A 27,900-nucleotide genomic window follows, 5' to 3' on the forward strand; every position below is an offset into this window, starting at 1 on the left:
CTGCTTCTCAGCAGTCTGAGGCACTGCATCTCAGTTGGCCTGGCATCGTGCGGGTTCGGCCGGTGTAGGCCGTCATTATAAAAAAAATGTTATATTCTGAATTGCCAAGTTAAATAAAGGTTAAATAAAAAAACTTCTGTATGTGCCTCTACACTACGCTTTATTATTTAAAAAAATATCCCGGTTCCTATCCCTCTCACATTTTGTTCCGCCCCTCAAATTATACAAATGTAACTGCCTGAGAGCACTGGACAGGAAACAACCACATGGAACCATGTAGTCAACATTACATGAGCATTCCAAAGGTCACATTTAGGATTTTAAAAAACAGATTAAGATTAGGGTTAATGTAATAATGACGTGGTCAGACAGGATACCAAAGACACTTTTATTTCTGTATTGTCATGGAAGAACACACAGTTGGTCCCACACTGGCCTGTTGTAACTCAAGGACAAGCTGCAAAAACACACTACTCCATCTCCGCAGTGAAAAATCTATGAGTGAGAGAGGCAGAGATGGGAGTGGAGGGAGGGAGAAAACGTTCTCTCCCTCCAGTCCAGTCTCTCCCTCCCTCCACTCCAGTCTCTCCCTCCCTCCACTCTCTCCATCCCCCCACTCCAGTCTCTCCCCACTCGTTGTTCTCCCTCCTCCTCTTGCTTTCTCTCCATCCTCCATCTCTTCACAGGGTGATCTTTGTGTTGCGGAAGCTGGAATTATCCCTAAGAAGAAAACGCAGATCAATATACAGAATTCTCCTTAGAGACAACACACTGAGTGGTCGTTAGGTGGGAGTGTGTGTGTGAATCGTACTTGAGGCTGTCGTTGTGTGTCTTGTACTCCATGATGGTGTTGGGAGGGAGGTTCAGAACGCGTCGAAGAGTGTCTCGGATTCTAGATGTCGTCACCTGATCGCTGGCCGTCTTATTCCATATAGACAAGATGTCTTCCTGTAAACAACAAGAACATTACACACTAACCCTGATCGCTGGCTGTCATGTAGACAGGATGTCTTCCTAGAGAAACACACATTACACTGACCACTCGATATTCGTGTTCACGCGCTCCAGCAGGTGTATCTCACTGATCATCCATAAAGCCAACACCTCATTCGGCCGCCTTTCGTTCCAGTACTCTGCTGCCTGTGACTGGAACGAATTGCAAAAATCGCTGAAGTTGGAGACCTTTATCTCCCTCACCAACTTCAAACATCAGCTATCTGAGCAACTAACCGATCGCTGCAGCTGTACATAATCTATTGGTAAATAGCCCACCCATTTTCACCTACCTCATCCCCACAGTTTTTATTTATTTACTTTTCTGCTCTTTTGCACACCAATATCTCTACCTGTACATGATCATTTATCAATCCAGTGTTAATCTGCAATATTGTAATTATTTGCCTACCTCCTCATGCCTTTTGCACACATTGTATATAGACTCCCCTTTTTTTTCTACTGTGTTATTGACTTGTTAATTGTTTACTCCACGTGTAACTCTGTGTTGTCTGTTCACACTGCTATGCTTTATCTTGGCCAGGTCGCAGTTGTAAATGAGAACTTGTTCTCAACTAGCCTACCTGGTTAAATAAAGGTGAAATAAATAAAATAAAAAACAAGTCAAACGCTCGTTGTCGAGTCATCGAGGGCTCCCCTGCGCCCTTCGGAAGCCTCTTCGAGAGGGAATCCTTTGCCAACTTTGTGCCCTTAGTAGTAGGGATGTGACATTTAAAATGTTTAAACAAATTTTGGATCGTTAACGTTTAGAAAAAAATCCCTAACCGAAAACCTTTTTATTACAGTTATCCCAAAACTACCACTCGCAGGCCACTAACATAAAATTACATTGAACAAATACTGTAAGTAGGAGATCAGAATCTTTCAAATTATTTGGATATAAAGCGCTCCGCAACTCATCGTTGACAGCTGGAAAAAAATTATAGAGTGAGACGGGGAAGTGACATCATCAGTCCTGTATGAACTGACTGTGAAATGGAGGCAGTACAGATGCTGAAAGGGAGGCGCCGTGAGACCAAACCCGTTTCTGGCAGCCGTGAGATAAGGAACGGAGGGAGTAAGGCATATCTAGAACCAGACTACTAGATACCAATGGTATAGAATGTCAGCTTCAATACCCATATCTAGAACCAGACTAAAAGATACCAATGGTATAGAATGTCAGCTTCAATACCTATAAGGCATATCTAGAACCAGACTTGTTGGATGTCTATGAACACGCGGTCATGTATCACATTGAAGTGGGAAACAAAGTACGTACTGACAACATGGAGGAATAACCCATGTTATACTAACCCTAACCCTAACCTCTAACCCAACAAGCCATCACATTGAAGTGGGAAACGAAGTACGTACTGACAACATGGAGGAATAACCCATGTCATACTAACCCTAACCCCTAACCCTAACCTCTAACCCAACAAGCCATCACATTGAAGTGGGAAACGAAGTACGTACTGACAACATGGAGGAGAGGGAGGTGAGCGCCGTCTGGTAGGGTTTCCACTAGTTACCACAGACAAATCGGCTATATTGTAAAAATGTATGAAAACAAGGTTAGCAGTGTGGTTAAGGTTAGGGTTAACGTTAGCAGTGTGGTTTATGTTCAAATCAAAGTTTGTCACATGCGTCGAATACAACAAGTGTAAACATTACCTTGAAATGCTTAATTACAAGCCCTTAAATCATATTTCTTGAACTGCACTGTTGGTTAAGAAAAAAGTGACCAAGTAGACTAAAACAATAATTAATAATAAAAAGTAACAATAACGAGGCTATATACAGGGGACACCGGAGTCAGTGTGCGGGTTAGGGTTAGCATGTTATTGGAGGTCATTTGTACATGTAGGTTAATAACCTCTTGAAGCTAGGGGGCACTATTTTTATGTTTGGAAAAATAACGTTCCCAAAGTAAACGGTCTATTTCTCATGACCAGATGCTAGAATATGCATATAAATTGACAGATTAGGATAGAAAACACTAAAAAGTTTCCAAAACTGTAAAAATATTCTGTGAGTATAACAGAACTGATATTGCAGGCGAAAGGCTGAGGAAAATCCAATCAGGAAGTGCCTCATATTTTGAGACCTCTGTGTTCCTATGCAGGCCTGTCCTCCATTTAAAGGGATATCAACCAGATTCTTTTTCTGTGGCTTCTCTAAGGTGTCAAGTCTTTAGACATAGTTTCAGGCTTTTACTTTGAAAAATGAGCGTGAAGGATCACATTGCGTAAGTGGAGAGGTGGGGGCTCAGAGTGAGTTGGTGCGCAATTGAGTAAACCGGCCATTGTTCCTCCCGCTGTTATGGAAAAAGCTACACACTCGGTTGATATATTATCTAATATATATTTTAAACTACCTGAGGAATGATTATAAAAAACATTTGACATGTTTCTGTGGACATTGTGAAAACTATTTGGAATTTCAGTCTGCGTTGTCGTGACCTCTCTTTCCTGTGGATTTCTGAACATAAACAAACAAACAAACGTCGGTATTTTGGGTATAAAAATCATCTTTATGGAAAAAAAGGAACATTTGTTGTGTAACTGGGAGTCTCGTGAGTGAAAACATCCGAAGATCAAAGGTAAATGATTAATTTGAATGCTTTTCGTGACCAAGATTCCTGATGCTTAGTGTACATAATGCTATCGATAAATTTACAAACGCTTGGATTGCTTTAGCTGTAAAGCATAATTTCAAAATCTGAGACAACAGGGTGATTAACAAAAGGCTAAGCTGTGTTTCAAAATATTGCACTTGTGAATTCATGAATATGAATATTTTCTAGTAATATTATTTGACTGTTGCGCTATGGTTTTCAGTGGTTGCAGATGAAAATGATCCCGCTACAGGGATGCCTTTTGGACCCAGACGTGGTGCTCCGGTACTGCTTGCCGTGTGGTAGCAGGGAGAACAGTCTATGACTTGATGATGAGTCTGACAATTTTATGGGCTTTCCTTAGACACCGCCTATTATATAGGTCCTGGATGGCAGGAAGCTTGGCCCCAGTGATGTACTGGGCCGTACACACTACCCTCTATAGTGCCTTATGGTCAGATGCTGAGCAGTTGCCATACCAGGCGGTGATGCAACTAGTCAGGATGCTATCGATGTTGCAGCTGTAGAAATTTTTGAGGATCTGGAGACCCATGCCAAATCTTTTCAGTCTCCTGAGGGGGAAAAGGTTTTGTTGTGCCCTCTTCACCAATTTCTTGGTATGTTTGGACCATGACGGAAAGGCTCTGGAGCAACGAACAGCCCTTGCTGTCTCTGCCTGGCCGGTTCCCCTCTTTCCACTGGAATTCTCTGCCTCTAACCCTGTTACAGGGGCTGAGTCACTGGCTTTCTGGTGCTCTTTCATGCCGTCCCTAGGAGGGGTGCGTCACTTGAGTGGGTTGAGTCACTGATGTGGTCTTCCTGTCTGGGATGTGCCTCCTGTCTGGGATGTGCCCCCTCCCTTGGGTTGTGCCGTGGCGGAGATCTTTGTGGGCTATACTCGGGCTGGTCTCAGGATGCTAAGTTGGTGGTTGAAGATATCCCTCTAGTGGTGTGGGAGCTGTGCTTTGGCAAAGTGGGTGGGGTTATATCCTTCCTGTTTGGCCCTGTCCGGGGGTATCATCGGATGGGGCCACAGTGTCTCCTGACCCCTCACGTCTCAGCCTCCAGTATTTATGCTGCAGTAGTTTATGTGTCGGGGGGCTAGGTTCAGTTTGTTATATCTAATTCTCCCTTTCTCTCTCTCGGAGGACCTGAGCCCTAGGACCATGCCTCAGGACTACCTGGCATGACTCCTTGCTGTCCCCAGTACACCTGGCCGTGCTGCTGCTCCAGTTTCAACTGTTCTGCCTGCAGCTATGGAACCCTGGCCTGTTCACCGGGCGTGCTACCTGTCCCAGACCTATTATTTGACCATGCTGGTCATTTATGAACATCTTGGCCATGTTCTGTTATAATCTCCACCCGGCACAGCCAGAAGAGGACTGGCCACCCCTCATAGCCTGGTTCCTCTCTAGGTTTCTTCCTAGATTTTAGCCTTTCTAGGGAGTTTTTCCTAGCCAACGTGCTTCAACACCTGCATTGCTTGCTGTTTGGGGTTTTAGGCTGGGTTTCTGTACAGCACTTTGAGATATCAGCTGATGTACGAAGGGCTATATTAATACATTTGATTTTGATGATGGTATCCACATCACCAACAAACTTGAAACTCTCGACCAGCTCCACTACAGCCCCATCGATGTTCGGGTTAAGGTTTAAAACCATATTTTAAGAAGAGAAATTTTAAAAATAGTTGGGTTTTATGATTTTGTGGCTAACTGGTAACTAGCGACAACCAATAGCCAGGAATGTGGTAGATTGAGCTGTATTGCACCAAGCGGCCAAGCGCCAAACCACACGTGTGTGTACGTACCTGGAAGCGATTAGAGACCACCACCCCACAGATCTCCTCTCTGTGTGTGTGTGTGTGTATGTGTGTGTGTGTGTGTACGTGTGTGTGTGTGTGTGTGTGTACGTACCTGGAAGCGAATAGAGACCACCACCCCACAGATCTCCTCTCCCACCATGAACTGTTCTCCCAACATGGCCAGAATAATGTTCTCCCAGAACCTGCTGGCCAGACCTGTCAACAACAACAATATTAACAACATGGCCAGAATAATGTTCTCCCAGAACCTGCTGGCCAGACCTGTCAACAACAAGTGGTGTCAGATTTCACCTCCTGTTTCACACAGTAGACATACTCCAGTGCTTCTGAAATCAGGGCTACTGCTCAATTCAAGCCATTTTAATCTAGTGTCAACAGATCGATTTCTAAGCAAAATGGAGGTCGGAACCAGTACCAGAACGTCCCTTAAGCCGACGTAGCTAGATAGTTGGCTAAGTTAGCTACTGTAGCTATCCAGTACCTCTTCCAGTATGTGTTGTGATGTAGCTAGTTCATTAGCTACTGTAGCTATCCAGTACCTCTTCCAGTATGTGTTGTGATGTAGCTAGTTCGTTAGCTAGGCTAGCTACTGTAGCTATCCAGTACCTCCTCCAGTATGTGTTGTGATGTAGCTAGTTCATTAGCTACTGTAGCTATCCAGTACCTCTTCCAGTATGTGTTGTGATGTAGCTAGTTCATTAGCTACTGTAGCTATCCAGTACCTCTTCCAGTATGTGTTGTGATGTAGCTAGTTCGTTAGCTAGGCTAGCTACTGTAGCTATCCAGGACCTCCTCCAGTATGTGTTGTGATGTAGCTAGTTCATTAGCTAGGCTAGCTACTGTAGCTATCCAGTACCTCCGCCAGTATGTGTTGATGTGATGTCTACACTTGAAGGGAGATTTAGAGAAGCAAAGCGAATACACACACACACAACAGACCTTTCCGCAGCCTGATGATCCACTTCCCTCCGTTCTTATTAGCTTCATCCTGGAGGGTTACACACACACACACACACACAGAATACCAAAAAGGTATGGTTATACTGGAAGGGATGCTATCATACTGATGGACTCACCATCTTAGAGACACACACCTCCCACATTATACCTATATATATATATATATACATATATTTAAAAAATAATATCATCTATGTTAATTTATTATATTTATATTAATTAACAATGTTAATTGTTTACTCCATGTGTAATATATATATATATAGGTATATATATATAGGTATATATAGGTATATATATAGGTATATAACTCTGTGTTGTCTGTTCACACTGCTATGCTTTATCTTGGCCAGGTCGCAGTTGCAAATGAGAACTTGTTCTCAACTAGCCTACCTGGTTAAATAAAGGTGAAATAAATAAAAATAAAAAAATAAAAAAATATACAGTTGTGGCCAAAAGTTGAGAGCAGTTTGCTGCTTCAGTGTCTTTAGATATTTTTGTCAGATGTTACTATGGAATACTGAAGTATAATTACAAGCATTTCATAAGTGTCAAAGGCTTTTATTGACAATTACATGAAGTTGATGCAAAGAGTCAATATTTGCAGTGTTGACCCTTCTTTTTCAAGACCTCTGCAATCCGCCCTGGCATGCTGTCAATTAACTTCTGGGCCACATCCTGACTGATGGCAGCCCATTCTTGCATAATCAATGCTTGGAGTTTGTCAGAAATTGTGGGTTTTAGTTTGTCCAGCCACCTCTTGAGGATTGACCACAAGTTCTCAATGGGATTAAGGTCTGGGGAGTTTCCTGGCCATGGACCCAAAATAACGATGTTTTGTTCCCGAGCCACTTAGTTATCACTTTTGCCTTATGACAAGGTGCTCCATCATGCTGGAAAAGACCTTGTTCATCACCAAACTGTTCCTGGATGGTTGGGAGAAGTTGCTCTCGGAGGATGTGTTGGTACCATTCTTTATTCACAGCTGTGTTCTTAGGCAAATTGTGAGTGAGCCCACTCCCTTGGCTGAGAAGCAACCCCACACATGAATGGTCTCAGGATGCTTTACTGTTGGCATGACACAGGACTGATGGTAGCTCTCACCTTGTCTTCTCCAGACAAGCTTTTTTCAGGATGCCCCAAACAATCGGAAAGGGGATTCATCAGAGAAAATGACTTTACCCCAGTCCTCAGCAGTTCAATCCGTGTACCTTTTGCAGAATATCAGTCTGTACCTGATGTTTTTCCTGGAGAGAAGTGGCTTCTTTGCTGCCCTTCTTGACACCAGGCCATCCTCCAAAAGACTTCGCCCCAAGCATACTTCCAAAGTTGTGGCAAAATGGCTTAAGGACAACAAAGTCAAGGTATTGGAGTGGACATCATAAAACCCTGACCTCAATCCCATAGAAAATGTGTGGGCAGAACTGAAAAAGTGTGTGCGAGCATGGAGGCCTACAAACCTGACTCCGTTACACCAGCTTTGTCAGGAGGAAGGGGCCAAAATTCAACCAATTTATCGTGGGAAGCTTGTGGAAGGCTACCCAAAACATTTGACCCAAGTTAAACAATTGAAAGGCAATGCTACCAAATACTAATTGAGTGTATGTAAACTTCTGACCCACTGGGAATGTGATGAAAGAAATAAAAGCTGAAATAAATCATTCTCTCTACTATTATTCTGACATTTCACATTCTTCAAATAAAGTGGTGATCCTAACTGACCTTAGACAGGGAATTGTTACTTGGATTAAATGTCAGGAATTGTGGTTACGGTGTATGTAAACTTCTGACTTAAACTGTATAATAATAACAATGTATACATCTACATGTTACCTCCCACATTATACCCATATATAATAATAACAACGTATATATCTACATGTTACCTCCCACATTATACCCATATATAATAATAACAACGTATATATCTACATGTTACCTCCCACATTATACCCATATATAATAATAACAACGTATATATCTACATGTTACCTCCCACATTATACCCATATATAATAATAAATAATGTATATATCTACATGTTACCTCCCACATTATACCCATATATAATAATAACAATGTATATATCTACATGTTACCTCCCACATTATACCCATATATAATAATAACAACGTATATATCTGCATGTTACCTCCCACATTATACCCATGTATAATAATAATATAATGTATACATCTACATGTTACCTCCCACATTATACCCATATATAATAATAATATAATGTATATATCTACATGTTACCTCCCACATTATACCCATATATAATAATATAATGTATATATCTACATGTTACCTCCCACATTATACCCATATATAATAATAACAACATATATATCTACATGTTACCTCCCACATTATACCCATATATAATAATAATATAATGTATACATCTACATGTTACCTCCCACATTATACCCATATATAATAATAACAACGTATATATCTACATGTTACCTCCCACATTATACCCATATATAATAATAATATAATGTATATATCTACATGTTACCTCCCACATTATACCCATATATAATAATAATATAATGTATATATCTACATGTTACCTCCCACATTATACCCATATATAATAATAATATAATGTATATATCTACATGTTACCTCCCACATTATACCCATATATAATAATAACAACGTATATATCTACATGTTACCTCCCACATTATACCCATATATAATAATAACAATGTATATATCTACATGTTACCTCCCACATTATACCCATATATAATAATAACAATGTATATATCTACATGTTACCTCCCACATTATACCTATATATAATAATAACAATGTATATATCTACATGTTACCTCCCACATTATACCCATATATAATAATAACAACGTATATATCTACATGTAACATCCCACATTATACCCATATATAATAATAATATAATGTGTATATATCTACATGTTACCTCCCACATTATACCCATATATAATAATAATAATATAATGTGTATATATCTACATATTACCTCCCACATTATACCCATATATAATAATAATAATATAATGTATATAGAAATGTTACCTCCCACATTATACCCATATATAATAATATGTGTATATATCTACATGTTACCTCCCACATCATACCCATATATAATAATAATAATATAATGTATATAGAAATGTTACCTCCCACATTATACCCATATATAATAATATGTGTATATATCTACATGTTACCTCCCACATTATACCCATATATAATAATATGATGTGTATATATCTACATATTACCTCCCACATTATACCCATATATAATAATATGTGTATATATCTACATATTACCTCCCACATTATACCCATATATAATAATATGTGTATATATCTACATGTTACCTCCCACATTATACCCATGTATAATAATAATATAATGTGTATATATCTACATGTTACCTCCCACATTATACCCATATATAATAATAATAATATAATGTGTATATATCTACATATTACCTCCCACATTATACCCATATATAATAATATGTGTATATATCTACATGTTACCTCCCACATTATACCCATATATAATAATAAATATGTGTATATATCTACATGTTACCTCCCACATTATACCCATGTATAATAATAATAATATAATGTGTATATATCTACATGTTACCTCCCACATTATACCCATATATAATAATATGTGTATATATCTACATTACCTTCCACATTATACCCATGTATAATAATAATAATAATATAATGTGTATATATCTACATGTTACCTTCCACATTATACCCATATATAATAATAATAATATAATGTTATATATATACATATTACCTCCTACATTATACCCATATATAATAATATGTGTATATATCTACATGTTACCTCCCACATTATACCCATATATAATAATAATATAATGTATATATCTACATGTTACCTCCCACATTATACCCATATATAATAATAATATAATGTTACCTCACATTATACCCATATATAATAATGTATATATCTACATATTACCTCCCACATTATACCCATATATAATAATATGTGTATATATCTACATGTTACCTCCCACATTATACCCATGTATAATAATAATAATATAATGTGTATATATCTACATGTTACCTCCCACATTATACCCATATATAATAATATGATGTGTATATATCTACATGTTACCTCCCACATTATACCCATATATAATAATAATAATATAATATGTATATATCTACATGTTACCTCCCACATTATACCCATCCCACATTATACCCATAATAATAATAATATAATGTGTATATATCTACATGTTACCTCCCACATTATACCCATATATAATAATATGTGTATATATCTACATTACCTTCCACATTATACCCATGTATAATAATAATAATAATATAATGTGTATATATCTACATGTTACCTTCCACATTATACCCATATATAATAATAATAATATAATGTGTATATATCTACATATTACCTCCCACATTATACCCATATATAATAATATGTGTATATATCTACATGTTACCTCCCACATTATACCCATATATAATAATAATATAATGTGTATATATCTACATGTTACCTCCCACATTATACCCATATATAATAATAATATAATGTGTATATATCTACATATTACCTCCCACATTATACCCATATATAATAATATGTGTATATATCTACATGTTACACATTATACCCATATATAATAACATTATACCCATACCCATATATAATAATAATAATATAATGTATATGTATATATCTACATGTTATCTACATGTTCCCACATTATACCCATATATAATAATATGATGTATATATCTACATGTTACCTCCCACATTATACCCATATATAATAATAATAATATAATGTGTATATATCTACATGTTATACCCATATATAATAATAATATAATGTATACATCTACACATTATACCCATGTATATATCTACATGTTATAATACCCATATAATAATAATAATGTGTTATATATCTATAATGTTACCTCCCACATTATACCCATATATAATAATAATATGTGTATATATCTACATGTTACCTCCCATTATACATGGGTTTGATTCCCCTATTAAACAAGTGGAAGTCAGAGTGGCCAGTCAGATCTATATCGCACCAGGTGACTGTAGAACTTCCAGAACTGCTCCATGGCAACCAATCATAGCATAATAACATCAATGTAATCATCTGGTCACATCCTAACCCAATCAACCACATGTTAAACACAGTGTGTATATAATAATATAGTGGTGTATGTACTGACCACATTATGCGTGTTGGTGGTGTGTGTACCCATGTATATAATGTTAAACACAGTGTGTATATGATGCGTGTATAGTGGTGTGTGTATGACCGATGCGTGTTACCTCCCACATTATACCCATATTGGTGGTGTATATATGTACATGTTACCTCCACATTATGTATATATAATGCGTGTTATGGTACATGTTACCTCCCACATTATACCCATATATAATAATAATATGTGTATATATCTACATGTTACCTCCCACATTATACCCATATATAATAAGGTATGTGTATATATCTACATGTTACCTCCCACATTATACCCATATATAATAATAACAACATATACAGTCAGTATATACCACAAGGTATAGTTATACTGTATATAGGATGTTCCCCTACTGCACATTATCACCGTCTACACACACATATATCACATCAGTATGACCTCCCACATTATACCCATATATAATAATAATACTGCAGGATATATCTACACATTACCACCCACATTATACCACATATATAATACCACAAGGTATAGTTATATAGAAATGTTACCTCCCACATTATACCCATATATAATAATATGTGTATATATCTACATGTTACACACACACACACACACAGTCATATATAATAATAATAATAATATAATGTAGAGGATGTTACCTCCCACATTATACCCTGTATATATCTACAGTTACTCATTATACCCATATATAATAATAATAATATAATGTGTATATATCTAACACACACTCCCACATTATACCCATATATAATAATATGATGTGTATATATCTACATGTTACACTCCACACAGTTATACCACAAGGTATATAATACTGGAGATGATGTATATATCTACAGGACTCACCTCTAACACATTATACCCATAACATAATAATATAATGTGTATATATCTACATATTACCTCCCACATTATACCCATATATAATAATATGTGTATATATCTACATGTTACCTCCCACATTATACCCATATATAATAATAATAATATAATGTGTATATATCTACATGTTACCTCCCACATTATACCCATATATAATAATATGTGTATATATCTACATGTTACCTCCCACATTATACCCAAGGTATAATAATAATATAAGTGTATATATCTACATGTTACTCACCGTCTAACACACACACACACACACACACACACAGTAATATAATGTGTATATATCTAAGGTATAGTTATCATGTATAATAATAATAATATGTATAATACCTCCCATTATACCCATATATAATAATACATATACCACATGTTATCCCACATTATACCCATGTATAATAATAATGGATATAATGTTATATATCTGCAGGACTCACACATTATACACATATATAATAACAATAATATAATGAGTATCACAAGGTATATTATACCCATATATAATAATATGGAGATATGTTACCTTCCACTGCAGGACTCATGTTACCTTCCACATTATACCCATATATAATAATAATAATATAATGTGTATATATCACACATTCACATGATACCCATATATAATAATAATAGTTATAATGTATATAGAAATGTTTCCCACATTATACCCATATATAATAATAGGTATATATCTACATGTTACCTCACACACATACACACATATAATAATAACAGTAAGTATATGAAATGTTACCCCACATTATACCCATATATAATTATACTGTGTATATAGGATGTTCCCCACATTATACCAGGATATATATATCTACATGTTACCACACACATACACACACACAGTCAGTATGAGTATATACTACACAAGGTATATATATATAATATGGATAGGATGTTACCCCTACATTATGCAGTGACTACATATTACCTCTAACATTATACCCATATATAATAATATGTGTATATATCACATGTTACCTCCCACATTATACCCATATATAATAATAGTCAGTATGTGTATATATCCACATATTATACATTATACATATATGGAGAGGATGTATCTACCCTGCACATTACACCCATGTATGAATAATATAATGTGTATATAAACATGTTACACAGGCTAAATCTGCAAGGATTACTCCCACATGAACCCAATATAATAATATAATACAGTTACCTCCCACATTATTGTAGGGAAAATAATATAGTTACCTCCCACAGAGACCCATATATAATAATAATAATAATATAATGTGTATATATCTACATATTATCCCACATTATACGATATGGAGTATATAGACTACAGATTACCTCCCACATTATACCCAGGGAGTATAATACTGACAATAATACTGACATAATATAATGGTATATATCTACATGTTACCTTCCACATTATACCCATATATAATAATAATAAGATAACTGACAGAGGTATATATCTACATATTACCTCCCACATTATACCCATATATAATAATATGTGTATATATCTGACACCTTCCCACATTATACCCATGATATAATAATACTGAGAGGTATATAGACATGACACATTATACCCATGTATAATAATAATAATAGATGTGGATATATATCTACAGTTACCTCCCACATTATACATATATAATAATATGTGTATAGATCTACAGAGGGATTCCCTGACTTTAGGGAGACAAGGGAGACTGAGGGGAGACTGAGAGGGAGACCAGGAGACTGAGAGGGAGACTGACAGATGGCAACCAAGACTGTTACCTCCCACAGGAGACATCAATAATCAGATGGTCACATCCTAACCCATCAGGGAGACTGTTAAACACAGTGGAGACGTGAGTGGAGGGAGACTGACAGAGGGAGACTGAGACTGTTAAACACAGGGATATGACAGTGGTGGAGACTGACAGAGCGGAGACTGACAGTGGGAGACTGTTAAACACAGTGTGTATATGACTGTTAGAGTGTGAGTACTGACCGATGCGGAGGTGGTGTGTGTGGGAGACTGTTAAACACAGTGGATGACGTGTTAGTGGGAGACTGACAGAGGGAGACTGAGACTGACAGTGTACTGACCGATGCGTGTTGGTGGTGTGTGTGAGACTGACAGTATGATGACAGAGGGTGACTGACAGAGGGAGACTGTGTGAGGGAGACTGACAGAGGGATGACTGACAGTGGTGGAGACTGACGAGAGGGAGACTGAGAGGGAGACTGACAGAGGGAGTGCCGACTGAGGGAGACTGTTCATAACTCTGTGTGTTGGCAGCCGGGAGAGTCCTCCGAGAGAGGGATACCACAAGGTATAGTTATACTGGAGAGGATGGCAGGACTCAGGGAGACACAGAGGGAGACACACACACACACACACAGAGGGAGACTGAGAGGGAGACTGACACAGGGAGACTGACAGAGGGAGACTGACAGAGGGAGACCACAAGGTATAGTTATACTGGAGAGGATGTTCCCCTACTGCAGGACTCACCGACTAACAGAGGGACACTGAGAGGAGACACACACAGTCAGTATGAGTACCACAAGGTATAGTTATACTGGAGAGGATGACTGACAGGACTCAGAGGGAGACTGACAGAGGGAGACACACAGAGGGAGTACCACAAGGGTTATACTGGAGAGGATGACTGCAGGACTGTCTAACACACACACACACACAGTCAGTATGAGTACCACAAGGTATAGTTATACTGGAGAGGATGTTCCCCTGCACACACCCACTATGAGGCATTAGCTATAAAACAGGTTACACAGGCTAAATCTGCAAGGATTACTTGAACCCAAATATTAAATCAGATTTGAGGGAAAATAGGATAGATGAGCACAGAGAGACTGACAGAGGGAGACTGAGAGGGAGACTGACAGAGGGAGACTGACAGAGGGAGACTGACAGAGGGAGACTGACAGAGGGAGACTGACAGAGGGAGACTGACAGAGGGAGACTGACAGAGGGAGACTGACAGAGGGAGACTGAGAGGGAGACTGACAGAGGGAGACTGACAGAGAGGGAGACTGACAGGGAGACTGACAGAGGGAGACTGACAGAGGAGACTGACAGAGGGAGACTGACAGAGGGAGACTGACAGAGGAGGAGACTGACAGAGGGAGACTGACAGAGGGAGACTGACAGAGGGAGACTGACAGAGGGAGACTGACAGAGGGAGACTGACAGAGGGAGACTGACAGAGGGAGACTGACAGAGGGAGACTGACAGAGGGAGACTGACAGAGGGAGACTGACAGAGGGAGACTGACAGAGGGAGACTGACAGAGGGAGACTGACAGAGGGAGACTGACAGAGGGAGACTGAGAGGGAGACTGACAGAGGGAGACTGAGAGGGAGACTGACAGAGGGAGACTGACAGAGGGAGGGGGATGAATCTCATTTGTTCCCATCTGGTCAAGTCTGTCAGTGATGCCAGTTGTAGAATGTAAAGTAATGCTTCAATTCATATTTAAGGAATGGATGTGGTATATTATTACGCATTTCTTTCAAATAGACTGTTGTTGGCAATTAGCACATTTTGCAGGTTGGATTAGTGAAAATATATACAATGAAATGAAAAATCTACAGTAAACACACCTACTCATTCAAGGGTTTTTCTTAATTTTTTACTATTTTCTACATTGTAGAATAATAGTGAAGACATCAGAACTATGAAATAACACAAATGGAATCATGTAGTAACTCCCCCAAAAAAGTGTTAAACAAGTCTAAATATATTTTATATTTGACATTTCTTCAAAGTAGCTACCCTTTGCCTCGATGACAGCGTTGCATACTCTTGGCATTCTCTCAACCAGCTTCACCTGAAATGTTTTCCAACAGAAGGAATTCCCACATATGCTGAGCACTTGTTGGCTGCTTTACCTTCACTTGGCGGTCCAACTCATCCCAAACCATTTCAATTGGGTTGAGGTTGGGTGATTGTGGAGGCCAGGTCATCTGATGCAGCACGCCATCACTCTCCTTCTTGGTCAAATAGCCTTAACACAGCCTCGAGGTGTGTTGGGTCATTGTCCTGTTGAAAAACAAATGATAGTCCCACTAAATGCAAACACGATGGGATGGCATTTCACTGCAGAATGCTGTGGTAGTCATGCTAGTTAAGTGTGCCTTGAATTCTCAATAAATCACAGACAGTGTCACCAGCATAGCACCCCCACACCATCACACCTCCTCCTCCATGCTTCACGGTGGGAACCACACATGCTGAGATCGTCCATTCACCTACTCAGTCTCTCACAAAGACACGGCGGTTGGAACCAAGAATCTCAAATTTGGACTCATCAGACCAAAGGACAGATTTCTACCGGTCTAATGTCCATTGCTTGTGTTTCTTTGCCCAAACAAGTCTTCTTATTGGTGTCCTTTAGTAGTGGTTTCTTTATAGCAATTCGACCATGAAGGCCTGATTCACGCAGTCTCCTCTGAACAGTTGATGTTGAGATGTGTCCGTTACTTGAACTCTGTGAAGCATTTATTTGGGCTGCAATCGGAGGCTGGTAACTAATGAACTTATCTTCTGCAGCAGAGCTCCTGGGTCTTCCTTTCCTGTGGCGGTCCTCATGAGAGCCAGTTTCATGAAGGTGTTTGATGGTTTTTGCGACTACACTTGAAAAAACGTTCACAGTTCTTAATTTTCCAGATTGACTGACCTTCATGTCTTAAAGTAATGATGGACTGTCGTTTCTTTTTGACAGTTTGTACTGTTCTTGCCATAATATGGACTTGGTCTTTTACCAAATAGGGCTATCTTCTGTATACCACCTCTACCTTGTCACGACACAACTGATTGGCTGAAATGCATTAAGGAGGAAAGAACTTCCACAAATTAACAAGGCACACCTGTTAGTTTAAATGCATTCCAGGTGACTACCTTGTGAAGCTGGTTGAGAGAATGCAAAGAGTGTGCAAAGCTGTCATCAAGGCAAAGGTGGCTACTTTGAAGAATCTCAAATATATTTTCATTTGTTTAACACTTATTTGGTTACTACATGATTCCATTTGTTATTTCATAGTTTTGATCTCTTCGCTATTACTCTACAATGTAGAAAATAGCAAAAATAAAGAAAAACCCGTTAATAAGTAGGTGTCCAAACTTTTGACTGGTACTGTATGCGTGATTGTGTGTTTAGTGTGTGTTGCGTACCTTGCGTCGATTGTTGTTGATGGAGCCGTCTTCCTCCCGGTTACAGACAGTCTCATCCTGATCCTCTGGGTCGTCATCTTTCAGACTGGGGGGAGAGAATATACACGGAGTGTACAAAACATTATGCTCTTTCCATGACAGACTGACGAGGTGAATCTGTGTGAAAGCTATGATGATGTCACTTATTAAATCTACTTCAAATCAGATAAAGGGGAGGAGACGGGTTAAAGAATGATTTTTAAATCTTGAGACATGGATTATAATCTCTGGTGGACAGATTCGCATGTAAACAACGAGAATCTGTCAAGACTCACGTAGAATGTGACTACGGGTAGCAGTAGTTCCTTGTTTTGGGGAACGATCATTTGGACGAATCAGGATTAGGCCGTGTTTAAACTGGGGAGATGATTTCAAGCCCTGTGCTCAGTAGTTAGTGTACCCCCAGGGAAACACTAAAGACGGAGAGTTCGTTCTACATTTATATTTTTATTAAATGCCATGTTTCATATTAGCACCCCCAAAACAATAATTTGCAAATGTATCAATTTGATATGTCACTTTGAGATAAAAGCGATGTTACTGTGCCGGTACACAGCTTTGAAACACAGAATTGCACCAGCTGGCTGTGTAACGAGTGTGTGGCTTTTTGACAATAAGGCAAAAACGGGAGTAAGCAAGAAGGAGTCGACCGGGAATGCTACTCTAATAGGACAATTATATCAAGAAGACTTTATAACAGCCCTGATAGGCTCTTTATTGACAACTCTAACAGGACAATTATATCAAGAAGACTTTATAACAGCCCTGATAGGCTCTTTATTGACAACTCTAATAGGACAATTATATCAAGAAGACTTTATAACTGCCCTGATAGGCTCTTTATTGACAACTCTAACAGGACAATTATATCAAGACGTGTAGTCCACTTGTCATTCCAATCTCCTTTGCATTAGCGTAGCCTCTTCTGTAGCCTGTCAACTATGTGTCTATCTATCCCTGTTCTCTCCTCTCTGCACAGACCATACAAACGCTCCACACCGCGTGGCCGCGGCCACCCTAATCTGGTGGTCCCAGCGCGCACGACCCACGTGGAGTTCCAGGTCTCCGGTAGCCTCTGGAACTGCCGATCTGCGGCCAACAAGGCAGAGTTCATCTCAGCCTATGCCTCCCTCCAGTCCCTCGACTTCTTGGCACTGACGGAAACATGGATCACCACAGATAACACTGCTACTCCTACTGCTCTCTCTTCGTCCGCCCACGTGTTCTCGCACACCCCGAGAGCTTCTGGTCAGCGGGGTGGTGGCACCGGGATCCTCATCTCTCCCAAGTGGTCATTCTCTCTTTCTCCCCTTACCCATCTGTCTATCGCCTCCTTTGAATTCCATGCTGTCACAGTTACCAGCCCTTTCAAGCTTAACATCCTTATCATTTATCGCCCTCCAGGTTCCTCGGAGAGTTCATCAATGAGCTTGATGCCTTGATAAGCTCCTTTCCTGAGGACGGCTCACCTCTCACAGTCCTGGGCGACTTTAACCTCCCCACGTCTACCTTTGACTCATTCCTCTCTGCCTCCTTCTTTCCACTCCTCTCCTCTTTTGACCTCACCCTCTCACCTTCCCCCTACTCACAAGGCAGGCAATACGCTCGACCTCATCTTTACTAGATGCTGTTCTTCCACTAACCTCATTGCAACTCCCCTCCAAGTCTCCGACCACTACCTTGTATCCTTTTCCCTCTCGCTCTCATCCAACACTTCCCACACTGCCCCTACTCGGATGGTATCGCGCCGTCCCAACCTTCGCTCTCTCTCCCCCGCTACTCTCTCCTCTTCCATCCTATCATCTCTTCCCTCTGCTCATACCTTCTCCAACCTATCTCCTGATTCTGCCTCCTCAACCCTCCTCTCTTCCCTTTCTGCATCCTTTGACTCTCTATGTCCCCTATCCTCCAGGCCGGCTCGGTCCTCCCCTCCCGCTCCGTGGCTCGACGACTCATTGCGAGCTCACAGAACAGTGCTCCGGGCAGCCGAGCGGAAATGGAGGAAAACTCGCCTCCCTGCGGACCTGGCATCCTTTCACTCCCTCCTCTCTACATTTTCCTCCTCTGTCTCTGCTGCTAAAGCCACTTTCTACCACTCTAAATTCCAAGCATCTGCCTCTAACCCTAGGAAGCTCTTTGCCACCTTCTCCTCCCTCCTGAATCCTCCTCCCTCTCTGCAGATGACTTCGTCAACCATTTTGAAAAGAAGGTCGACGACATCCGATCCTCGTTTGCTAAGTCAAACGACACCGCTGGTTCTGCTCACACTGCCCTACCTTGTGCTCTGACCTCTTTCTCCCCTCTCTCTCCAGATGAAATCTCGCTTCTTGTGACGGCCGGCCGCCCAACAACCTGCCCGCTTGACCCTATCCCCTCCTCTCTTCTCCAGACCATTTCCGGAGTCCTTCTCCCTTACCTCACCTCGCTCATCAACTCATCCCTGACTGCTGGCTACGTCCCTTCCGTCTTCAAGAGAGCGAGAGTTGCACCCCTTCTGAAAAAACCTACACTCGATCCCTCCGATGTCAACAACTACAGACCAGTATCCCTTCTTTCTTTTCTCTCCAAAACTCTTGAACGTGCCGTCCTTGGCCAGCTCTCCCGCTATCTCTCTCAGAATGACCTTCTTGATCCAAATCAGTCAGGTTTCAAGACTAGTCATTCAACTGAGACTGCTCTTCTCTGTATCACGGAGGCGCTCCGCACTGCTAAAGCTAACTCTCTCTCCTCTGCTCTCATCCTTCTAGACCTATCGGCTGCCTTCGATACTGTGAACCATCAGATCCTCCTCTCCACCCTCTCCGAGTTGGGCATCTCCGGCGCGGCCCACGCTTGGATTGCGTCCTACCTGACAGGTCGCTCCTACCAGGTGGCGTGGCGAGAATCTGTCTCCTCGCCACGCGCTCTCACCACTGGTGTCCCCCAGGGCTCTGTTCTAGGCCCTCTCCTATTCTCGCTATACACCAAGTCACTTGGCTCTGTCATAACCTCACATGGTCTCTCCTATCATTGCTATGCAGACGACACAATTAATCTTCTCCTTTCCCCCTTCTGATGACCAGGTGGCGAATCGCATCTCTGCATGTCTGGCAGACATATCAGTGTGGATGACGGATCACCACCTCAAGCTGAACCTCGGCAAGACGGAGCTGCTCTTCCTCCCGGGGAAGGACTGCCCGTTCCATGATCTCGCCATCACGGTTGACAACTCCATTGTGTCCTCCTCCCAGAGCGCTAAGAACCTTGGCGTGATCCTGGACAACACCCTGTCGTTCTCAACTAACATCATGGCGGTGGCCCGTTCCTGTAGGTTCATGCTCTACAACATCCGCAGAGTACGACCCTGCCTCACACAGGAAGCGGCGCAGGTCCTAATCCAGGCACTTGTCATCTCCCGTCTGGATTACTGCAACTCGCTGTTGGCTGGGCTCCCTGCCTGTGCCATTAAACCCCTACAACTCATCCAGAATGCCGCAGCCCGTCTGGTGTTCAACCTTCCCAAGTTCTCTCACGTCACCCCGCTCCTCCGCTCTCTCCACTGGCTTCCAGTTGAAGCTCGCATCCGCTACAAGACCATGGTGCTTGCCTACGGAGCTGTGAGGGGAACGGCACCGCAGTACCTCCAGGCTCTGATCAGGCCCTACACCCAAACAAGGGCACTGCGTTCAACCACCTCTGGCCTGCTCGCCTCCCTACCACTGAGGAAGTACAGTTCCCGCTCAGCCCAGTCAAAACTGTTCGCTGCTCTGGCCCCCCAATGGTGGAACAAACTCCCTCACGACGCCAGGACAGCGAAGTCAATCACCACCTTCCGGAGACACCTGAAACCCCACCTCTTCAAGGAATACCTAGGATAGGATAAGTAATCCTTCTCACCCCCCCCTTAAATGATTTAGATGCACTATTGTAAAGTGGCGGTTCCACTGGATGTCAGAAGGTGAATTCACCAATTTGTAAGTCGCTCTGGATGAGAGCGTCTGCTAAATGACTTAAATGTAAATGTAATGTAAATGAATGGCAAGAGGAATGTTGAGTTGTCCTGAAAACATGGTAAGCTAACGTTACTGAGTGTCAAGCTAGTTAGCATGTTGGTTAGCAAGCTAAGTAGTTGCTAAGTAGTTGCGTTTTACAGACTGTCAGTTTTACACATAGCTAGCTAGATAATGAACTAAAGTGCAATTATCAGAACCCATTATCTAGCCTATGGTAGCTGTATCTGTCAGATGTAAAGCAAGGAGGATCATGGGATGTGTCAGAAGCTATGCATGTTGACTAACTACAACATGTTAGCTAGATCCAATTAGCTAGCTACAGCCTACAGATGTAACCGGAATAATCTGGGCTCTGGAGAGATGGCAGTTAGATGGTCAGAAAGTTACCCCAGCCACTAGCAGCTGATGACCTTGGTGATGTGGAGCCAGCATCACCCCAGCCACTAGTATCTCTGTAGCACCTAGCTAATTTCCGATTTATACGAAATTGTTTGACTACAGAGGTAGCAAAACTGTACTTCAACTCTATGATACTCCCCCACTTAACATACTGCTTGACTAGTTGGGCCCAAGCTTGCTGTACAACATTAAAACCTATTCAGTCTGTCTACAAACAGGCTCTCAAAGTGCTTGATAGGAAGCCCAATAGCCATCATCATTGTCACATCCTTAGAAAGCATGAGCTCTTGAGTTGGGAAAAACTTGTGCAATACACCGACGCATGTCTTGTATTCAAGATCCTTAATGGCCTGGCTCACCCTCCACTCAATATTTTTGTTAAACAGAAAACCCAGACATATGGCAGCAGATCCACAAGGCCTGCCATGAGAGGTGACTGTATAGTTCCCCTAAGGAAAAGCACCTTTAGTAAATCTGCATTCTCTGTGAGAGCTTCCCATGTCTGGAATACACTGCCATCAGACACACATAACTGCACCACATATCACACTTTCACAAAATGCTTGAAGACATGGCTAAAGGTTAATCAGATTTGTGAACATGGTCCCTAGCTGTGTGTTGCCGCTTTCCATGTTGTCTGTAGCTTGTGAGGTGTGGAAACACTTTGTTGCTTTTATGAATTTTGTCTTGTTGCTTTTATGAATTTTGTCTTGCTGCTTTTTGTTCTATGTTGCTCTGTCTGTATGCTACGTCTTGCTTGTCCTATGTTGCTCTGTCTGTATACTATGTCTTGCTTGATCTATGTTGCTATTGTCTATATTGTAATTGTTTTTAATAACCTGCCCAGGGACTGCGGTTGAAAATTCGCCGGCTGGCTAAAACCGGCACTTTTACTGAAACGTTGATTAATGTGCACTGTCCCTGTAAAAATAAAAATAAACTCAAACTCACCTGGAGATGGACTGATAGGGGTAGTGAGTGTGCTTGAAAGTGAGCCCTCACCCCTGACCCACTGATCCAGGGCTTCCTGCCAAACCAGTCTCTGACAGGGAGTTACTCCAGGATTATACAGCCCTGACCTCCCACTGCCCCAGGGCCTCCTGCCTAACCCTAACCCATATTATCCAGGGCCTCCTGCCTAACCCATAACATATTATCCAGGGCCTCCTGCCTAACCCATATTATCCAGGGCCTCCTGCTTAACCCTAACCCATATTATCCAGGGCCTCCTGCCTAACCCATATTATCCAGGGCCTCCTGCCTAACCCATATTATCCAGGGCCTCCTGCCTAACCCATATTATCCAGGGCCTCCTGCCTAACCCATATTATCCAGGGCCTCCTGCCTAACCCATATTATCCAGGGCCTCCTGCCTAACCCATATTATCCAGGGCCTCCTGCCTAACCCATATTATCCAGGGCCTCCTGCCTAACCCATATTATCCAGGGCCTCCTGCCTAACCCTAACCCATATTATCCAGGGCCTCCTGCCTAACCCTAACCCATAACATATTATCCACGGCCACTGGTTGAATTGGATGTACTCAAGACTTTTCTAAAAACAGTGTCCATCCTCTGTCCCCAGGTGAGTCTGCTGGGCTATGGAACTCTAGAGCAGCCACCCTGTTCAGTCATCTCTGAGAAAGGATGTAACAAGCTAACCCTTTCAATTGCCACATTGTGGGGGATGACCAATGCAGTAAAGTTTGGAATAAAACAATTCATTTTCCAATAGTTAGATTACCGAATAAATACTTTTTCTTAGGATGTTTGGCATGTTGGTTTTCACTTGGTTTCTTTTTTTACTTATGTGGTAACTTCAACATCAAGCACTGAGTTTATGATTCACAAAGTTAGTGTGGATGAAGGGGAGGAGACAGGTTGAAGAAGGATTTTTAAGCCTTGAGACATGGATTGTGTACCGGTCATTCTGAAAGTATTCAGACCCCTTTACTTTTGGATGAAATTCAGCTCTCTTCCTAGAGCTGGCCGCCTGCCCAAACTGGGAGAGAAGGGCCTTGGTCAGGGAGGTGACCAGGAACCCGATGGTCACTGACAGAGCTCCAGAATTCCTCTTTGGGGATGGGAGAGCCTTCCAGAAGGACAACCTTCTCTGCAGCACTCCATCAGGTCTTTATGGTAGAGTGGCCAGACAGAAGCCACTCCTCAAAAAATGGCCGGACAGCCCGCTTAGAGTTTGCCAAAAGGCACCTAAAGGACTCTCAGACAATGAGAAACAATATTCTCTGGTCTGATGAAACCAAGATTGAACTCTTTGGCCTAAATGTCAAGCGTCACGTCTGGAGGAAACCTGGCACCATCCCTATGGTGAAGCATGGTGGTGGCAGCATCATGCTGTGGAGATGTTTTCAGAGGCAGGGACTGGGAGACTAGTCAGGATCAAGGGAAAGATGAACGGAGCAAAGTACAGAGAGATCCTTGAGAAAAACCTGCTCCAGAGCGCTCAGGACCTCAGACTGGGGCAAAGGTTCACCTTCCAACAGGACAACGACCCTAAGCACACAGCCAAGACAACGCAGGAGTGGCTTCAGGTCAATTCTCTGAATGTCCTTTAGTGGCCAAGCCAGAGCCCGGACATGAGCCCGATCTAACATCTCTGGAGAGACCTGAAAATAGCTGTGCAGCGACGCTCCCCATCCAACCTGACAGAGCTAGAGAGGATCTACAGAGAAGAATGGGAGAAACTCCCCAAATACGGGTGTGCCAAGCATGTAGCATCATACCTAAGAAGAATCAAGGCTGTAATCGCTGCCTAAGGTGCTTCAACAAAGTACCGAGTAAAGGGTCTGAATACTCATGTAAATGTGATATTGCAGTTCTTTTATTTTTAATAATATTGCACACAAAAATAAACCTGTTTTTGCTTTGTCATTGTGTGGTAATGTGTGTAGATTGATGGGGAAAAAACAAATCCATTTTAGAATAAGGCTGTAACATAATAAAATGTGTAAGTCAAGGGTTGTGAATACTTTCCTAATGCACTGTGCATTAGTGCATGTCACACTGCATGGCACACTGCATGGCACACTGCATCAATGCATGTCACACTGCATGGCACACTGCATGGCACACTGCATGGCACACTGCATGGCACACTGCATATCAATCATCTTGCTGCTTTAGACTGGAACTGATGCTTTGTGGTTTTAAACTGCCGCCTATTGGAAATATTTCAAGTTATTAATTCACAGCAGACCGTAAAGACATTGGAGAGGTAGATGAGATATGTATATTTTTCTTATTAATTCCAGAGATCAGTCTCAAACCTGCTCCACGCCAATTGCAGGACTTTCACACAGAGGTCACCAAGTCACACCCAGTTCAAACCACATTTAAAAAAAATACAAATGTGGCTTGTTTATCAAATGTTCTTCCTTGGAATAATAACACAATTATTTAAAAACTGTAAATACTTATAGGTTTTGATTTTTTTTTTATTATGAAAATGCTCTTTAGTATTATAACTAACATATTACTAAAATAGTTTGTAAAAGTGTTGTAGGCTACCCTGGTCTATAATTAGGGCTACGGCGTGTTCAGGGGTACAGCTAGGGGTTACGGCGTGTTCAGGGGTCACGGCTAGGGGTCACGGCTAGGGGATACTGTGTGTTCAGGGTTACGGCTAGGAGTTACTGCGTGTTCAGGGCTTATGGCGTGTTCAGGGGTTAAGGCGTGTTCAGGGGTTAAGGCGTGTTCAGGGGTTACGGTGTGTTCAGGGGTCACGGCTAGGGGATACTGTGTGTTCAGGGTTACGGCTAGGAGTTACTGCGTGTTCAGGGCTTATGGCGTGTTCAGGGCTTATGGCGTGTTCAGGGGTTAAGGCGTGTTCAGGGGTTACGGCTAGGGGATACTGTGTGTTCAGGGGTTAAGGCTAGGAGTTACTGTGTGTTCAGGGGTTACGGCGTGTTCAGGGGTTACGGCGTGTTCAGGGGTTAAGGCATGTTCAGGGGTTAAGGCGTGTTCAGGGGTTACGGCTAGGGGATACTGTGTGTTCAGGGGTTAAGGTTAGGAGTTACTGTGTGTTCAGGGGTTACGGCGTGTTCAGGGGTTACGGCGTGTTCAGGGGTTAAGGCGTGTTCAGGGGTTACGGCTAGGGGATACTGTGTGTTCAGGGGTTACGGTGTGTTCAGGGGTTACGGCTAGGGGATACTGTGTGTTCAGGGGTTACGGTGTGTTCAGGGGTTAAGGTGTGTTCAGGGGTTAAGGCGTGTTCAGGGGTTACGGCGTGTTCAGGGGTTACGGCTAGGGGATACTGTGTGTTCAGGGGTTACGGTGTGTTCAGGGGTTTACGGCGTGTTCAGGGGTTTACGGCGTGTTCAGGGGTTTACAGCGTGTTCAGGGTTACATATTGAGAAAGAGGGACATGTTTTGTTTAGGTTTTACACATTTTTCTAAATATAATATAGTTAACCATGATCAGAAAATGTTTCACTTTTGATGGGTAGGCACCAGTCATTTATGGCACCGTGGGTCACCACAACGTGCACCCAGGCAAACAGTGATATCGCTCACCGGGGAAATCTCGTTTAGCGCAGCTGGCATTGTGATGCAGAAGAATGAGTTGAGCACGGTGCTCAATATAACCAATAGTAGCTGGTAGCATGAAAAATGTCCTCAAATAAAGGCTTTTTCGCAGTTACTTCAAAACTATTGCAAGCAGCTGGGACATACGATAATGTTATAAAATGGCGGATTCAATATACTAATTTTCAGTGGAGCCAGGACCGACTTAAAACGTTACCACTTCCATGCAGTTTACAACCACGCAAGGGTTGCTGTTAGCTAACCTTACCTAATTGGCGGACTGTGTGTAGATGTTACCTAATTGGTGACTGTGGGTAGATGTTACCTAAATGGTGACTGTGGGTAGATGTTACCTAAATGGTGACTGTGGGTAGATGTTACCTAATTGGTGACTGTGGGTAGATGTTACCTAAATGGTGACTGTGGGTAGATGTTACCTAATTGGTGACTGTGGGTAGATGTTACCTAATTGGTGACTGTGGGTAGATGTTACCTAATTGGTGACTGTGGGTAGATGTTACCTAAATGGTGACTGTGGGTAGATGTTACCTAATTGGTGACTGTGGGTAGATGTTACCTAAATGGTGACTGTGGGTAGATGTTACCTAATTGGTGACTGTGGGTAGATGTTACCTAAATGGTGACTGTGGGTAGATGTTACCTAATTGGTGACTGTGGGTAGATGTTACCTAATTGGTGACTGTGGGTAGATGTTACCTAAATGGTGACTGTGGGTAGATGTTACCTAAATGGTGACTGTGGGTAGATGTTACCTAATTGGTGACTGTGGGTAGATGTTACCTAAATGGTGAATGTGTGTAGATGTTACCTAATTGGTGACTGTGGGTAGATGCTAAAACAACTAACATCGTGGTTAGCATCATGGCTAGCGCAGACAGATAACTTACTGTTCAAATTGATTCATCTCAGCTTCGAGCAGTCTTCTTCACAGAGAAGCGAACCTCACGACAACAAGGAGAGTTGATGGGTTTAAACGTTAATCGTTTATCGTTTATTAACCCGCTGGTTACGTTCACTCGCTTCAAACAACACGCAAGATAGCTGGTCGCGGTGCAACTGAAGTTCCACACAGCCGCGGTTCCGCTTGT

At 41.7% G+C, this 27,900-nt stretch overlaps 1 pseudogene; it reads right to left on the reverse strand.

Annotated features, from left to right (window-relative positions):
* Window positions 1-374: 374 nt before the first annotated feature.
* Window positions 375-27,900, reverse strand: LOC135530219 (eukaryotic translation initiation factor 4E type 2-like; annotated as a pseudogene).

Source organism: Oncorhynchus masou, unplaced genomic scaffold (genome assembly GCF_036934945.1).
Source record: "Oncorhynchus masou masou isolate Uvic2021 unplaced genomic scaffold, UVic_Omas_1.1 unplaced_scaffold_1293, whole genome shotgun sequence".
Taxonomy (NCBI): domain Eukaryota; kingdom Metazoa; phylum Chordata; class Actinopteri; order Salmoniformes; family Salmonidae; genus Oncorhynchus; species Oncorhynchus masou.